The sequence below is a fragment of the Trichosurus vulpecula genome, chromosome 3 (assembly GCF_011100635.1).
Source record: "Trichosurus vulpecula isolate mTriVul1 chromosome 3, mTriVul1.pri, whole genome shotgun sequence".
Taxonomy (NCBI): Eukaryota; Metazoa; Chordata; class Mammalia; order Diprotodontia; family Phalangeridae; genus Trichosurus; species Trichosurus vulpecula.
In genome coordinates this window covers 12,711,265-12,730,096 of record NC_050575.1, presented here as the reverse complement: position 1 = coordinate 12,730,096, position 18,832 = coordinate 12,711,265, and the positions used below count along the sequence as shown (strand labels likewise).

At 42.9% G+C, this 18,832-nt stretch overlaps 1 protein-coding gene across 1 annotated transcript in view; it reads left to right on the top strand.

Annotated features, from left to right (window-relative positions):
* DEGS2 (delta 4-desaturase, sphingolipid 2) overlaps positions 1-18,832 on the top strand; it is a 28,008-nt gene that overhangs the window by 1,208 nt on the left and 7,968 nt on the right. The window lies entirely within an intron of this gene.

The window sequence follows — 18,832 nt, the reverse complement described above, 5'->3', positions numbered from 1 at the left end:
TAACGACTTGCCCATGGTCACAGAGCTAGTATGCCTTAGAATTAGTGCTAGAACCAAAGTCTCCTGATTTAGGATCAAAGGATGATATTTTGGGGGGGGGGCAGGGCAATTGGGGTTAAGTGACTTGCCTAAGGTCACACAGCTAGTACATGTGTCAAGTGTCTGGGGCCGGATTTGAACTCAGGTCCCCCTGACTCCAGGGCCGGTGCCATACTCACTGCGCCACCTAGCTTCCCCAAGGATGATATATTTAGGGCAGTAAGAGATTTTAGTGGTCCTCTAGTCCAGCCTCCTTATTTTACAGATGAGTCTCAGAATGATTAAATGATTTGCCCAGGGCCATACTGCTGGGATCCGAGGTAGGATTCCAATCCAGGTCTTTCTCCTTCCAAGCCAAATCCACTAGGCCAGTGGTGTGCAACTCAAATAGAAATGATTTCCTGCTGCCTCATATTGACTTAGAAAACCACAAATGAACATTATGAATATTGTATTGTGTTTTTATTTATTTTGTTAAACATTTCCCAATCACATTTTCATCCGGAGGGAAAGTCTGAAATCTTTCCATGAGGCGACATTGCCAATTCCGCCATTTTCATGACGTCATACTGCCCCTCAAGATGTGCTCTCTGTTGTAACCAAATAGGAGGCTGTGACATCTAGACCAATAAGTAACATTGCTGGACTTGGCATTGGAAAACCTAGTTTTTACATCCTAGTCGTATTACCCTGGCAAGCCACTGAAACTCTTTATTTATCTGTACAATGAGAGAACAGGACTAGACAATATAAGATAAGGTCTCTTTCAGATCTAAGTTTGTGATCTACAATGCAAGGTGGGATGTGATAGGGCCAGAGGAGAGATACTGGCCAAGGACCATAAGAATAAAAACGTTTGAGGAAGAAGAGAGGTTAGGGGAATCAAGAGAAGAAACCACTTTGAGGCCTTGGAGGAAGAGAAAGATCTTCACACTGGAAGCTGACTGTGTGAATGGATAGAGGCAAGAGAACAGCTCGGAGCCTGATTTGCCTGGAGAACAGGGCTCATGGTAGGGTGGGGACAGACAAACATTTATTAAGCACCTACTATGCGTTTGCTCCCAGCTAGGTGGCGCATCAGCCCTGGAGTCAGGCAGGCCTGAGTTCAAATCCAGCCTCAGGTATTTCCTAGCTATGTGACCCTAGGCAGGTCACTTAACCCTGTTTGCCTTGGTTTCCTCATCTGTATGAGAAGGAAATGGCAAGTATCTTTGCCAAGAAACCCCCAAATGGGGTCTACCGGAATGACCAAATGACAACATCGAATGTGCTTACGGAGCACTTTACAAATACCTTGTTTGATCCTCACAGCAGCTCTGTGAAGGAGGTGCTATTATGATCCCAGTCTTCTGGGAATGAACCTGAGACAGACAGACAGAGCTTAACTGACTTGCCCAGGGCCACACAGCCTCCGAGGCCAGATTTGAACTTGACTTCAGCCTAGTGCTCTATTCACTGTGACACCTAACTGTCTCTGGGGGTCATGAATAATAACCAGCTGAAGTGAAAGCTGAAAGAGGTAAGAGAGGCTGATCATGGACAGCCTGAAGTCCCGGGCTGAAGAATTTCTATCTTATCTTACAGGCGTTAGAGAACCCCTGCAGGCCTGTGAGCAGCCCGAAGGATACGTTCAGGTTTATGTCTTAGACCAATTTGGCGATGTCAAGAATGGATTGGAGAATTGGGGTGGGCCGGGGACGGGAGGGGGTGCTAAAGGCAGGGAGACCAAGTAGGAAGCTGTTATAATAGTCCAAGAATAAGGGTAACATGGACCTGAATGAGGGTGGTGGTTGTGGGAATGGAGAAGAGGAGGGGAAGGATGTGGCCATATGGAGTCAGACCTAGAGAGTCCAACATTTTCTGTGGCAGGGATCTGCTTTCTTCCTTTTGGTGCTCGGTCTGATGCGGGCATTAGATTGAGAGCTGGAAGGAGCTGTGGCAGTCAGTCACCCAGATGAGGAAGCTGAGGTTGAGTGACTTGCCCGTTGTTACGCCATCCTAGGATGGAGTGGAGGCAGAATTTAAACTTGCTTTTCTCCATGTCCAGAGCTGGTGTTCTTTTCATTGGACTCTGATGAGAGCTCAGGATCACCTCCATGCTCTGAGTTTTTGGTGGGGAGGTTAAGTGACTTGCCAAGGGTCACATAGCTAGTAAGTACCTAAGGCTGGATTTGAACTCAAGGTACCCCCCAGTTTTAACAATTTGAACTCTAGGGTGGGTGCTGTATCCACCGTGCCACTTTACTAACCCATCCGTGCTATGATTAACAAACCGATTTGAAGAGGCAGACGTTATAATGGCCCAGTTTTACTTATTTCCTAGTTCACTGGTTATTTCTCACTTTCAGTCAGAGAGGCTCATCATCAGAAGGTGGGGATGAATTTTTTTAGCCGCAGCAATTCAATAAGATCCCCTTTTAAGCACATCGATAGGTGTCACGATAGAAGTCCTTAAGTGTCAAAGTAGTTTAAAAAATTTCTATTTAAAAAACTTCATGAAAATATTGCCAATTACCAACAATGAATGAATGAAAAAGCATTTATTAAGTGCTGGCTGAATGCCCAGGCACTGTGCTAAGTGCTGGGGCACACACATAGAAAAGGACAGTCCCTGTAGGCCAGGAGGAGACGACCTATAGTGGAGGTTTCAGCTGCAAGTCAGATGGAAAGGCCCCACGCCTATCATGGGGCAGTGACAAAGCAGATGATAATGCTTCTTTCGTGCTATTTCCACCGATAAAATCATATTGAACCATTTGACAGTGGCAAGGACTTTGGTGGTAAGAACTCTCTTCTCTGGGTTTTCGGTAATTGCTTTGTTTGCCTGGGTGATGGCTAAGGTTGGCGGGGCAAGGGGTGGCCAATGGTTTGGGATGGGGTGCTTCCACTCCTGGAGCTCTTGGGATTACTCACCTATAGGGGCGGTTTTCCAGTGGAGATCGTTGTTGGTGGTGAAGATGGTGGTCCCCTTTTCCACACAGGGGTTACTTTCCTCACTGATGGCCAAAGGAACTGGTCTGGAAGCAGGCTCCAATAGCTCTCTCTCTACTCCTCCGTGGATTTTCTTTGTTTTAACGATTAAGAGACAGAGGCTCAGAGTGGAGAAATGACTTGCTCAAGATCATGTAAGCAAGCAGGACTAGAACCCAGGTCTCTTGGCTCACAGACCAGGACTTCTTCCTCTTCTTGCCTATGCTGAGTCTTGTCGGTTGAATTGCAGCCTGGAGGCAACAAATTTGGATAGGGGAGCAGCATTTTGGCAAATGTCTCATGCATTCCTTTTTTACCCTTTGCTTTTTCCATGGTGCACCTGAGAACTTTGCCCCAAACCTTGGCTGCTTCCCTTGTTTATGTTTTCTGAAAGCTGCCTTCTATTTTGAGTACCCCTTTCCCTTTTCAATTATATCCCACCTCCCTCTCCCCACTTACAGCATATTAGGCCTCACCCTGCTCCTTTTGAGGACAAGTGAGTTACTCATTAAACTTGGGCAGGGTTACTCTCCTGAGGGATCTGAAACCTGTTGGCCAGCTTTGGCACCTGTTGCCTGTGAAGGGGGTCCTATGGGAGGTATGTAGTGCATTGTTAGTGTAGGGAAATCCTGTGAGCCAGTGACTGAATGAGTCAGGAGGCTGGCCTCATCTAGTCAGGGGGAAAGTTCATCATTCTTTACCCTCTGCCAAGGCTTTGGCCCCATGCCAGCTCCTTTTTCCAGCCTTATCTTGATAAGGAATGTAGAATAGGTACTTAATAACTTGTTTCTAGAATAGAGTTGAATTGGACTCTTAAAGAAAGCTAACAAACTGGATTATATACTGTAGAAATAACTCCCCAAGCCATGTCAGCATGAAGTCCAATAGGACCAAGCCTGAATTCTACCATATACCCATCCCCTTTTATCACCCGTGTCTCTGTTTTCTGTCAGTAAAAGTTGGATAGAATCTTAAAAGATTATCTAACAGCTCCCACTCATTTTACACAAACAGAGGTCATGAACATGTACAAGGTTGGAGACAAATGTGGAATTTTCAACTCCGAATCCAGCCTTACCATTATCTAAATTGCCACTGACTTGAGCCACTAAAAAGCTGTTAGTGTATTTCTATGAAACAATTTATCTGTACTGAAAGTTAGGATAAAAACTTAAAATTCTCCTATTGGTGAGGCAAAAGCAACATCAGAGATTTTTTACAAAGTAATCTTTATTTATTTCACCTAATATTGGGCTGCAAGGGAGAGTAACAGAGAAGAGGAGACTCTGAAATTCAGCTTTTTAACCTTAATAAAATCAGAGCATGTGCAGCACATGCAGTGCTAACATCACAACTAATTCAATAAGCAATCACTAACCCTACAACCACCAAAGTTCAATCTTTATATTCATATTTATTTATATTTTATAAATTATATTTTATAACATATAAATATATAATTTATAATATATAAAGACATAAAATGCATTTTATATATTTATTCATCTATTTAAATTTAAATCCTTTCTTGCATCTGACTTTTGAATACTTGTGAACTGAAGATATTGCTGGCTGATAAAACTTTCTAAAGTGTTGCTGCTGAATGTATAAGAAGCCACTGATTGTGCCAACACAACAAAGGTAATCCCATTTGAGGACTGCAACGTGCCAGACATTCATGGAAAACAAGATAATACCCCCCCCCCACACACACACAACTAAACAAAATTTATGCACTAAACGTCTGAGAATCTAGACGCTTCCCAGATGTGTTTAGAAGTATTTCGTGAGTGTGTGACAAGTGTATCACAACCTTTATTGTTTTTGTTCATTCGTTTCTGTGGCCTGACTCTTTGTGCCCCCATTTGGGGTTTTCTTGGCAAAGATACTGCAGTGCTTTGCCATTTCCTTCTCCAGCTCATTTTACAGATGAGGGGACAGAGGCAAGCAGGGTTACACGACTTACCCAGAGTCACACAACTAGACAGTGTCTGAGGCCAGATTTGAACTCAGGCAGATGAGTCTTCCTGACTCCACGCCAGCACTATCTGCTGTGCCACTCTGGCGTGGTTCACTTGTAGGTTGCCACTTTTGTTTTACTACCATTAAAAAGTTATGGCTACCCTGCCAACGCTGGGCATGCTTTCCCACATAATCTGTATTCCAGCCAAACTGGACTGCTCTCCACGCCCTACCCTGGCTGGCATTTATGCTTCTGCTCCCAACATCATCGATGCTCAAGTCAATGTCTGTACTCTTTCCCCTCTTAACCTCTTCAATTTCTGCCAATCCCATTAAAGCCGAGTGTAAATACCACAAAACCCCTGCTGATTTCTCCTCCCACCGCCGTTTGCCGGCTGTCTCTGGCCCCCCAAGCCAACCTTCCCACGTGGACCTTGAGTGGCATTTTGTTTTGCATTTCTCTGATGCTCTTCTGTGTTTTTATATATAGTGGATAGAGTGCTGGACTGGAAGTCAGGAAGTCAGAAGACCGGAGTTCAAATCTTGCCCCAAACACTTATGTCTATGTGACTGAGCAACTCACTTAACTTCTGTTTCCTCATCTATAAACTGGGGATATTAATGGCACCTACTTCGGGGCAGCTAGGTGGCGCAGTGAGTGGAGCACCGGCTCTGGAGTCAGGAGGACCTGAGTTCAAATCCAGCCTCAGACACTTGACACATTTACTAGCTGTGTGACCTTGGGCAAGTCACTTGACCCCAATTGCCCTGCCCGCCCTCCCCCCCCAATAGCACCTACTTCACAGGATTGTTGAGATAACATATGTAAAGTGCTTTGCTAACCTTAAAGTGTGATAGAAATGCTATTTCTTCTTCTTCTTCTTAATCTCTCAGTTAGATGTAAGGAAAAACTTCCTAACCCATTTGGGGACAAGTGAGCTGATTAGACCCGCAAGCAGGGCTCCATCTGAGCTGAACTGACCTCAGTCAATCCAAAAGTATTGATCAAGTCCTCCTGTGTGCTGCAGGGGCAGTGAGCTGGTTCAATGGATATTGTGCCGGACCTGGAGTCAGGAAGACCTGAGTTCAAATGTGGCCTCAGGCACTAGCTCTTTGACTCTGGGCAAGTCACTTAACCTGTTTGCCTTAATCCCCTGCAGAAGGAAATGGCAAACCACCCCAGTACCTTTGGTAAGAAGACCCATCGGCTGAACAAGAAGAAGTATGTCCTAGGCACTGGGGATACAGATGTGATGAATGAAAAACCATACCTACTTGAAGGGAGCTTAGATTCTGATGAGGAGGCAAGCACAATTATAAATGTATATAGCTTAAATATTAAATGAGTAAATACAAATATATACAAACAACTTAAATGTAGTTTAGAAGGGAAGTTGGGGGAGTGAGGAAGGCTTCTTGTGTGATTGGTGCTTGAGCTGTGTCTTAAAGGAAGAGAGCAGACCCCTGTGAGGGAGAGGCGACACACACACATACACACACGTCTCTGTAAAATCTATATATCTCTATATATTTAACATACAGAGAGAGCTATGCATAGAGAATGATAGTTAAATCCATCCAAGCTGATGAAAGAGTGAAAATGATTACACAGAGCCTGGGGGTTCAATTGAACAGTCCCTATAAGGACAAAATCAGGTCAAGAGGCTTTAAGGCTGATTGAAGAATACCCCAAAGGGAACATGTTGCTTGCGCCTTAGTTTTTAAAATTCTTCATTGCTTAATTCAGCTAATTCCATTGCTCAGAGAATCAACCTTTCCTAGGAACAGGGGATGACAGGAGAGATTAAGTGAGGAATGAAATGGTTGTCGTTTGTGATTGTTGTTATCTGACTCTTTGTGACCTTATTTGGGGTTTTCTTGGCAAAGATACTGGAGTGGTTGGCCATCTCCTTCTCCAGCTCATCTAACAGAGAAGTAAACTGAGGCAAGCAGGGTTAAGTGGCTTGCCCAGAGTCACACAGCTAGGAAGTGTCTGAGGCTGGATTTGAACTCAGGTCTTCCTGACTCTAGGCCTGGAACTCTATCCACTGTGCCACCTGGCTGCCCAGCTCTGCTTAATTTAAAGGTTGCTATAGTCTTTGGCTTTTCTCAGTGCTTCCCTTTTCCTCTTAAGTTCTTCCCAAGGTGTGGCGTAGTAGCAAGAGCATCGAGTTTAGAGCTATGAGCCCAGCGTTCCTAAACTGCCGCTTCCATGTACATAGAGCCACTTCTTTCTTCTGGCCTCAGTTTCTTCTTCTGTAGAATGAAGAGATTACAGGAGATAATACCTGAAGTCCTTCTAGTTCCCAATCCTCTGATTGCCCATCCCAAGTCTGCCACATATCACCTGTGTGACCTTGGGTAAGTCACTTCACCTCTTTCTGGGACTCAGTTTCTTCATCTGTTATCCCAGCTCTAAATCTGCCATCCTTCTCTGTGAATCCTTTGTCCATCCTTTGTAGAATCACAGAACCTGAGAGTTGGAAGGGATCTTAGTAGTTTCTAGTTCAGCCAATAACTAAACTCCCCTATAATAAATACCACTAACAGGTAGTCATCCAACTTCCAACTTCCACTTCCACACCTGCAGTAAATGGGAAGCTGTTGACCTTTAGAGGTCATCTCTTTCTGTGTCTCTGGTCTTCCTTCCTTCCTTTGAGCCCTGCGTTTTTGGGTTAGCTGGGAATTGGGTCGGTTGTTAGTTCCTTGCAATCCTGCTCTGTCCCATGCCAACTATGGATACGATGCTTGGAGCCAGGCCTGTTACTTATAGTTCCCAGACTGGGAATGTGGGCTCCTTTGCTATACCCAAGCTATATGTACTGTTTGAGGCAGCTGGGACCCCCTTCCCAACTACCACCCCTCTCAATAGAAACAGCTCCCATTTCTCGCATGCTTTTACTAAGTGTTTCCCTCACAAATAACCCTGTAAGAAAGTGATACAAGATGCTTATCTTCATTTAGGATGTCAGTAAACCAACATTCAGAAAGGCGAAGGCAATCACTGTTAGTAAGATTCTCCTCATGGACCTTTCTTTTACAAATTTCTTCAAGTCAATTGTACCTAAGGACTCTTATTCTCAGGTCCATCTTTGAAAAGAGAAATGTAGATTTACTAAAATAAATGTCATCCTCACCATGGAAACATTTTAGCAGATGGACAAGGACACTGACCATTGGTCATCTGGATGAAAACTGGCTCAGTCAGGTAACTCCCTACCTTGCATATGGTCTTAGCTTTCAAAACCTTTAATAGTAAATTGAAAGGATCTCTGGGAAGATGAAACAAAGCAATGAAGATCCTAGTCTCGTCGGCCTGGGTTGGTTGGATGGAAAAAGCAAGTTAGTTTTTGAATTCCTTTGGTGGGGAGGGGGCATGGGGCAGGGATAGCGGTAGAAAGAGAGACGAAGAAAGATCACCCTTCTCTAAGTAAGAAACAGGAGTAAGAGAGAAACTCTGCCTCTACTCATTGTTACTCAAACCTCAAATGCATCTGGGATCTTAGAAATTTGGGTATTTGCTCCAGGAATGCCGCTATAAATCCATCAGTCCCTGCCAACCTCATCGAGCGTGACTTATGCGATTCCCCTCAAAATTTGTGATGGAGGTGAGGGGTCTTCATTCACTCTGCTAGGTTCCTTTCTTGTTTTACTTCTGACGTTACAAGGATCCTAATGGAATATCAAAGTATCTGGGTAATGAAGTGGATAGAGCACCAGGCTTGGAGCCAGAAAGATCTGAGTTCAAATTCGGCTTCAGACGCTAACTGTGTCTTAAGTCACTTAACCCCTATTTGCCTCAGTCCTCCATCTGTAAAACGAGGGCACACTAGAGAAGAAAAAGACAAACAGCTTCAGTATCTTTGCCAAATGAAACCTCATGAACAAAAAGTCCATGGTGTCATGTAGAGTTGGACACAACTGAATAACAGTGAAATATTTGGGGTCTTTATTGGTTAATTATCCCCCATTTTTTTGGAGGGGGGGGAAGGCAGGGCGATTGGAGTTAAGTGACTTGCCCAAGGTCACACAGCTAGTAAGTGTGTCAAGTGTCTGAGGTTTGAATTCAGGTCCTCCTGACTCCAGGGCTGGTGCACCACCTAGCCACCCCTAATTATCCCCCATTCTTGACACGTGGTTGTCCCTTCTTATATTTTCACTCATACATTTTCTAGAAGAATAGGCCTTAGAACTGGGGGTGTTTTTAGAGGCTATCTAGTTTAATCTCCTCATTTTACATACGAGGAAACTAAGGCACTTGTTCAGTTGTGTCTGACTCTTTGTGACGCCATTTGGGGTTTTCTTAGCAAAGACACTGGAGGGGTTTGCCATTTCTTTGTCTAGATCTTTTTACAGTTGAGGAAACTAATGCCAATGGGGTTAAGTGACTTGCCCAGGGCCACACGGCTAGGAAGTGTTTGAGACTGGATCTGAACTCAGGGAGATGAGTCTTCCTGACTCCAGGCCCAGCACTCTATGCACTACACCACTTAGCTCCCCAACTAAGGCACCACGAGGTTTAAATAACTTTGCCAAGGTAACGTAGGTCATGTTATAGGTGTGATTTGATTCTAGTGTTGTGGTTTCATGGTGCGTCGTGGTGGCACTGTCTCAAAAAATTCAGAATCAGACCACCTCTAGTCCAAGTATAGGCATTTGTTGAGGATTGACGCCCCTCAGAAGCAGGTTAGGTTCCAAGAGGTATCAGCAATGTGAGAGAAAGCATTTTTTTTTTCAAGTTTTAATTTTTTTTTTATTTTTAGTTTACAACACTTGGTTCTACACAATTTTGAGTTCCAGATTTTCTTCCCTCCTTCCCCCCCTCCCTCCCGAAGATGGCATAGAATCCCATATATCTTCCATGTATAACTTCACATTGAATTAATTTACAAACTAGTCAAGTTATGGAGAAAAATTACGACCAATGGAATGAATCATGAGACAGAAGAAACAGAACAAAAAAAAAAACCCCAAAAACAAAAACAAAAGAGAGAGAAAAAAAAGGGGAAAAAAAGGCAAGCATGAAGTGTGCCTCAATCTGCATTCAAACTTCATAGTTCTTTCTCTGGATGTAGATAGCGTTCTCCATCGTGAGTCCTTTGGATTGTCTTTGTACCTTGTGTTGCTGAGAAGAGCGAAGTCTGTCAGGGTTGGTCCTCACGGAACCCATATATCTGTGGTTGTGTATAATGTTCTCCTGGCTCTGCTCCGTTCACTCAGCATTATGTTGCGTAGATTTTTCTAGGTTGTTATGAAGTCCGTATCTTCCCCATTTCTTTTTTTTTTTTAATTTAAATTTATTTATTTAACATATTTGGTTTTCAACATTGATTTTCACAACAGTTTGGATTACAAATTTTCTCCCCATTTCTACCCTCCCCCCCACTCCAAGATGGCATATATTCTGGTTGCCCTGTTCCCCAGTCAGCCCTCCCCTCTATCACCCCCCTCCCCTCTCATCCCCTTTTCCCTTCCTTTCTTGTAGGGCAAGATAAATTTCTGTGCCCCATTGCCTGTGTATCTTATTTTTTAGTTGCATGCAAAAAAATTTTTTTTTTAACATCTGTTTTTAAAACTTTGAGTTCCAAATTCTCTCCCCTCTTCCCTTCCCACCCACCCTCCCTAAGAAGTTGAGCAATTCAACCTAGGCCACACATGTATTATTATGTATAACCCTTCCACAATACTCATGTTGTGAAAGACTAACTACATTTTGCTCCTTCCCAACCCATCCCGCTTTATTGAATTTTCTCCCTTGACCCTGTCCCCTTTCCAAAGTGTTTGTTTTGATTACCTCCACCCCCATCTGCCCTCTCCTCCATCATCCCCCCCTTTTATTTTTTTTTATCTTCCTCCCTCTTCTTTCCTGTGGGGTAAGATACCCAACTGAGTATGTATGGTATTCCCCCTCAGGCCAAATCTGATGAGAGCAAGGTTCACTCATTACCACCCCCACCTGCCCTCTCCCCTCCTCCCATAGAACTGCTTCCTCTTGCCACCTTTATGCGAGATAATCCACCCCATTCTATCTCTCCCTATCTCCCTCTCTCAGTATGTTGCTCTGTCATCCCTTAATTTCATTTTATTTCTTTTAGATATCTTCCCTTCATCTTCAGCTCACCCTGTGTCTACTCTCTCTCTTTTACATATATATATATATATATACACACACATATATATACACACATATATATACACATACATACATAGACACATAGATATATACATACATACACCCATATATATACATAAACATATATATACGTATATATGCATATTCCCTTCAACTACCCTAATACTGAGGTCTCATGAATCATACACATCATCTTTCCATGTAGGAATGTAAACAAATCAGTTCAACTTTAGTAAGTCCCTTGCAATTTCTGTTTCTGGATTACCTTTTCATGCTTCTCTTGATTCTTGTGTTTGAAAGTCAAATTTTCTATTCAGTTCTGGTCTTTTCACTGAGAAAGCTTGAAAGTCCTCTATTTTATTGAAAATCCATATTTTGCCTTGGAACATGATACTCAGTTTTGCTGGGTAGGTGATTCTAGGTTTTAATCCTAGCTCCATTGACCTCCGGAATATCGCATTCCAAGCCCTTCGATCTCTTAATGTAAAAGCTGCCAGATCCTGTGTTATCCTAATTGTTTTTCCATAATATTCAAATTGTTTCTTTCTGGCTGCTTGCAGTATTTTCTCCTTGATCTGGGAGCTCTGGAATTTGGCAACAATATTCCTTGGAGATTTCTTTTTGGGATCTATTTGAGGAGGCGATCGATGGATTCTTTTAATTTCTATTTTGCCTTGTGGCTCTAGAATATCAGGGCAATTCTCCTTGATAATTTCGTGAAAGATGGTATCTAGGCTCTTTTTTTGATCATGGCTTTCAGGTAGTCCAATAATTTTTAAATTATCTCTCCTGGATCTATTTTCCAGGTCAGTGGTTTTTCCAAGGAGATATTTCACATTGTCTTCCATTTTTTCATTCCTCTGGTTCTGTTTTATAATATCCTGATTTCTCATAAAGTCACTAGCTTCCACTTGCTCCAATCTAATTTTTAAAGTAGTATTTTCTTCAGTGGTCTTTTGGACCTCCTTTTCCATTTGGCTAATTCTGCCTTTCAAGGCATTCTTCTCCTCATTGGCTTTTTGGAGCTCTTTTGCCATTTGAGTTAGTCTGTTTTTTAAGGTGTTGTTTTCTTCAGTGTATTTTTCAGTATTTTTTTGGGTCTCCTTTAGCAAGTCATTGACTTGTTTTTCATGGTTTTCTCGCATCCTTCTCATTTCTCTTCCCAATTTTTCCTCTACTTCTCTAACTTGCTTTTCCAAATCCTTTTTGAGCTCTTCCATGGCCTGAGACCAGTTCATGTTTTTCTTGGAGGCTTTTGGTGTAGGCTCTTGCACTTTATTGACTTCTTCAGGCTGTATGTTTTGGTCTTCTTTGTCACCAAAGAAAGAATGCAAAGTCTGAGACTGACTCTCGGTGCGTTTTCGCTGCCTGGCCATACTCCCAGCCAGGAGTTTTTCAGTGGGGTATGACTGCTTGTAGACTACAGAGTTCTATGTTCCACGTTTGGGGGGGAGGTGCCAGCTCTGTCACACCAGCACTGCTCCTTCCCCAACCCCCAACCCGAACTGGGCTTAGATCTTCGGCAGGCTGTGCACCCCTGCTCTGATCCGCCACTTAATTCCTTCCACCAGGTGGGCCTGGAGCCGGAAGTAACAACAGCTGTAGCTGCCCCACCTTTTTCCCACTAACCTTCTCCACAGTCTTTGGTGTTTCTGGGTCGAGGGGTCTGGTAACTGCCGCAGCTCACTGATCCAGGGCGCTAGGGCCCCCTCCGCCCGGCTTCTGGTCTGGATGTTCCACGCCGCTCAGGCTGGGCTCTGCTCCACTCCATTCCCAGCTCCCAGCTCCCAGGTCCGTGTGGGATAGACCTCACCCAGAGACCATCCAGGCTGTCCTGGGCTGGAGCCCTGCTTCCCTCTGCTGGTTTGTGGGTTCTGCCGTTCTAGAATTGGTTCAGAGCCATTTTTTATAGGTTTTTGGAGGGGCTCGGTACCGAGCTCACTCCAGTCCCTGCTTACCAGCCGCCATCCTGGCTCCGTCCCCTCTTCCCCATTTCTTATAGCACAATAGTATTCCATTACCTTCATATACCACAGCTTGTTCAGCCATTCCCCAATTGATGGGCATCTCTTTTATTTCCAATTCTTGGCTACCACAAAGAGAGCCGCTATAAATATCCTTGTACATATGGGTCCTTTTCCCACTTGTGTGATCTCTTTGGGATACAACCCTAGAAGTGGTATTGTTGGGTCAAAGAGTATGAACATTTTTATAGCCCTTTGGGCATAGTTCCAAATTGCTCTCTAGAATGGCTGGATCACTTCACAATTCCACCAGCAATGTAACAATGTTCCAATTTTCCCGCATCCTCTCCAGCATTTATCATTTTCCTATTTTGTCATTTTAGCCAATCTGACGGGAGAGATGTGGTACCTCAGAGTTGTTTTGTTTTGATTTGCATTTCCCTAATCAGTAGTGATTTCAAGCATTTTTTCATATGCCTATAGATAGCTTTAATTTCTTCCTCTGAAAACTGCCTGTTCATATCCTTTGACCATTTCTCAATTGGGGAATGACTTGTATTCCTATATATTTGCCTCAGTTCCCTGTATATTTTAGAAATGAGGCCTTTATCAGAGACACTAGTTGTAAAGATTTGCTCCCAGTTTTCTGCTTCCCTCCTAATCTTTGTTGCATTGGCTTTTTTTGTACAGAAACATTTCAATTTAACATAATCAAAATTATCCATTTCGCATTTTGTAATGCTCTCTACCTCTTCTTGGGTCATGAATTTTCCATAAATCTGATAGGTAAACTATTCCTTGCTCTCCCAAATTACTTATAGTATCAGCCTTTATTCCTAAATCATGAACCCATTTTGACTTTATTTTGTTATATGGTGTAAGATATTGGTCTATGCCCAGTTTCTGCCCTACCATTTTCCAATTTTCCCAGCAGTTTTTGTGAAATAGTGAATTCTTGGCCCAGAAGCTGGATTCTTTGGGTTTATCAAAGAGTAGATTGCTATAGTTGTTGACTTCTCCATCTTGTACCTATCCTATTCCACTGATCCACAACTGTGTTTCTCAGCCAGTACCAGGTAATTTTGATGACTGCTGCTTTATAGTACAGTTTAATATCTGGTATGGCTAGGCCACCTTCTCTAGCATTTCTTTTCATTAATACCCTGGATATTCTAGACCTCTTGTTCTTCCAAATGAATTTTGTTATTATTTTATCCAGCTCTGTAAAATAATTTTTTGGTAGTTCAATTGAATAGATAGATTAATTTAGGTAAAATTGTCATTTTTATTATATTAGCTCGGCCTAACCATGAGCAACTGATATTTTTCCATTTATTACATCTGACTTTATTCGCGTGAAAAGTGTTTCATAATTGTGTTCATGTAGTCCCTGGGTTTGTCTTGGCAGATAGACTCCCAAATATTTTATAGAGTCTACAGTAAGTTTGAATGGAATTTCTCTTTCTATCTCTTGCTGTTGGGCTTTGTTAGTAATGTACAGGAATGCTGAGGATTTATGTGGGTTTATTTTATATCCTGCAACTTTGCTGAAGTTGTTTATTATTTCAAGTAGTTTTTTACTTGATTCTCTAGGATTCTCTAGATAAATCATCATATCATCTGCAAAAAGTGATAATTTAGTTTCTTCTTTGCCTATTCTAATTCCTTCGATTTCTTTTTCTTCTCTTATTGCTACAGCTAATGTTTCTAGTACCAAATTGAATAATAGGGGCGATAATGGACATCCTTGTTTCACCCCTGATCTTATTGGGAATGCATCTAGCTTATCCCCATTACAAATAATGCTTGTTGATGGTTTTAGGTAGATGCTATTTATAATTTTAAGGAAGGTTCCACTTATTCCTATGCTTTCTAGTGTTTTTAATAGGAATGGGTGTTGTATTTTGTCAAAGGCTTTTTCTGCGTCTATTGAGATGATCATATGGTTTCTGCTAGTTTTGTTGTTGATATGGTCAGTTATGCTAGTAGTTTTCCTAATATTGAACCAGCCTTGCATTCCTGGAATAAATCCTACCTGGTCATAGTGTATTATTCTTGTGATAAGTTGCTGCAGTCTTTTTGCTAATATTTTATTTAAAATTTTTGCATCAATATTCATTAGGGAAATAGGTCTATAATTTTCTTAGAGAAAGCATTTTTATAGGGTAAAGATGCAATGGCATAACAGAAATTATGAATATTAAAAAAGCAGCAGGGATTTGTCAAGGGATTAGGTAATGGCTGAAGGGTCCCTTCTATGGTTTGGTGGTCAAACATCCTGGTCGTGCTACCCTCCGCTTGGTTAGCTATTGTGGTCCTGTCTGGTCAAGATGGATAGTTAGGTATTGCGGTTCTGTCTTGGGCTAAATGGAGAATGTGATTATGATGGAATACAAGAAGAACATACCTGTTCGAATCTGTGAATTGGATCTAGGGGCAGTGGCTGTATTGAGTCTGGGGGCCTGTGGTGTGGTTAAAGACAGATTGTGTGGTTAAATCAGAACATGCCTGCTGTTCAGTGGGGCCCATAAGGAAGTTAGAATATTGGGGGTGGGAACAGCTTTATTAGGATTCTATCACAGTCATGTCTGATTCTTTGTGACCCTATTTGGGGATTTCTTGGGAGAGATACTGTAGTGGTTTGCTATTTCCTTCTCTAGCTCATTTTCCAGATGAGGAACTGAGGCAAACAGGGTTAAGTAATTTATCCAGGGTCACATGGCTAGTAAGCGATGAAGGTCATATTTGAACTCAGGCCCTCTTGAATCTAAGCCCAGCACTCTATCCACTGGGCCACCTAGCAGTCCCTTTCTTCTCAATATGGATAAGTTAAATAGCTGTACCAAAGATTATTATTAGGACATTAAGTGTCTTCGTCAGCAACCAGACTAATTTACTTGGGGACAAAGGTAAGGATGAGAACTCACAGTAGATTGTGTTCTACCGAGTTTTAGTTTGGAAATTCTAGGATGACCTTGCAGAGATCCTTTGGACCTTGATTCTTTAACTAATTGCTTAATCCTGAGTAAAGTTGGGTTCCAGAATTGGAAATTCATTCAATATGTTTTCATGCTAAGCTTTAAAATAAATAGCCTTGTGGCCAACCAAATGTGGGCTTTCCTGATTCTCAAGGAGAAAAAACAATGAAGTCTTTAGAAAAGTCCCAGCAGCATTGCAATTATCTTCAGTATGTCTCTTAATAAGCCTTCCAGCAAGCAATCTGCTAACAAATGCCAAGGTCCCGAAGCGGTATTTTAAGTGGCAAAGCTACGCCTTGAATGCAGTGTTTTTTCCACTCACCCAGCCTACTTCTGGACACTTCAGGGGGGATGGGCCAAGGAAACTCCCTCCTCTCTTAGAAGAAGCCAAGGAAGCTCATAGAATTTGTAGTTCCTTCCTGTCTTGGAGGAAGAGAAAATCCATGGGCAGAAAAGAACTACCTTGCCTGCACTGTGGGTTGGGGGCCTTCCAGTTCTGACATTCCACGTTCTATGGTTCTGAGGCTCTTGGAGCTAAAGGGAGATGGGCAGTGATACTCCCTCGCTTCGTACTGTTTGGCTTCCAGACTAGCATAACTAGGGAAGAAGACGTTGCTTATTTTAACAATAGAACTCCTCTTTGATGTTTCTCTCTTTCCTCTTCTTCCTGCCCACTCTACCTTTACCTGTCCCAGATTGAGGGCATGTCTTATGTCCTAAGGTACTACTAAGCCTATGGAGCTGAACTTCAGACCCAGCCAAAGCTGAGCTGAATTTGAAGGTTTCCTTGCTGACTTGCTCTGTTGGAGACACTGGGCCTTTTGTTTGTTTACAGGGCAGTGTTTTAAGTTGGGTGGGGATGGGGAGAGATTGCTAGAAAAGTTTTTTGGGCTGCTTTAGCTGGGCAAATGTACAAAGACTTCTCTTGTAAACATCTGTACTTGAAGAAACAGAGTACTGGGAAGAAACCCAAACTCTGGCACTACTGAGGCCTCTGGCATATACCTTCCTTCTCTCCTTATCTCCCAGAGCAGAGATTTCTCTGAAGAGTCTAGGATATTTCTCATTCTTGTTTGGTGGCTGATTAAAATTCAGAAAAATAGGACTAGTCTTCCAAAATAGAGAGGACCTCACCACCTCCATGCCCCCAGCAGCTCCCACCAAGGGTATAATTAGACAAAATAAAATGATGGTAAGCCTAAGAATAATTTACACTTCTGATTTATTCCCTTCTAGGGCTTATTTCATCTTCTCAGTGGCCCTGTGAAGGAGGCATGACAGGGTAGTGATTGCTGGCCTCATTTTATAGATGAAGAAATTGTGGCCCAGAAAAAAGGAAGAAACTTGCTCAGGGTCATACAGGAAATTAATAGCTTGGCCAGAAGCAGAACCAGCCCTCCTGACTCTTAGGTCTGGGCTCTTTAGAAACCAGAAGTCTTTGGTGGAGTCAGCTGTAAGTCTTGAGACCAACTGGTCTCCACAGCCTCACTCTTAACCTATTTTTGCTCCTGGGAAGAATTGGAGCCAATACTGGAGTTAAGGGACTGGGGCATATGAAGGAGATTGCCAGTGTAACGTGCATACAATTCCTGGCACACCATGCTTGTTTAGAATTCCTTCTAGAGAGACCAAATTAGACCAAATTAGGTTGATTCATTAAAACCATAAGGAGGAGTTGACTTTCCTCAGCTGTCCTCTTGTCCTGAAGAGGAGGGATGACTTAAAATCTTTCCCCCTCATTTTATCCTCCCCTGAAAAGGGGCACTTGGTACCCCAAAGAGTTCTCTGGGATCCTTGAAGGCTGCCACTTGACAAAGTCCCAAGCTGGTGTCCTATCAGTCAATCAATAAACATTTATTAAATACCTACTATGTGCCAGGCACTTTACTAAGCACTGGAGATACAAAAAAAAAAAAAGAGGCAAAAGACACTCCATGCCCTTAAGGAACTTAAAATCTAATAAGGCCACTACATGCAAACAAAGCAAGCTATATACAGAATAAAGAGGAAATAATTAACAGAGTGAAGGCACTGGAATTAAGAGGGGCTGAGAAAGGCTTCCTGTAGAAGGTGGGATTTTAGTTGGGACTTAAAGAAAGCCAGGGGGTAGTTGGAGTGCAGGGGGGAAAGTGTTTCAGGCATGGGGGACAGCCAGAAAGACAAGACTGTAGCTGAGAGACAGAGTGTCTTGTTTGTGGAATAGCCAGGAGTATTCGATATTCCTACTTTGCAAGTAGGCTTCCCAAGCTCAGCGGGTCAGCAGTGTGATTTGGCAGGTACCTGTGAGGGAGTAAGGCAACAGGAGACCAGAGAGGGAGGGGAGTGTGGATGGTGTGGGGGTGGGGGGGAGGTTATGAAGGACCTTGAATGCCAATCCAATATATTTTGTATTTCCTCCTGGAGGCAATAGGGAGCCACTGGAGTTTGTTGAGTAGGGGTAGGGGTGACGTGATCAGACTTGCACTTTAGGAAAGTCACTTTAGTGGCTGAATAGAAAGAAGATGGATTGGAGTGGGGAGAGAATTGAGGCAGGCAGACTTACAGTAATCAAGATGTGAGGTAATGAAGGCCTACACTAGAGTGATGACAGTGTCAGGGGCGGGGTGTGTAAGGTATGGTGGGGTGTGTGTGAGAGATGGTGAGGAATTCTGGATGCTTTCTAGATTTCAAACCTGAGGGACTGGGAGGATGGTGTTGCCTTCTTGTGTGTCTGTCCTTCGTTTTCAAAGAGGACCATCAGGGAAATGATGACATGACTTGCAGTTGACTTGGATTTGAGTGAGGGA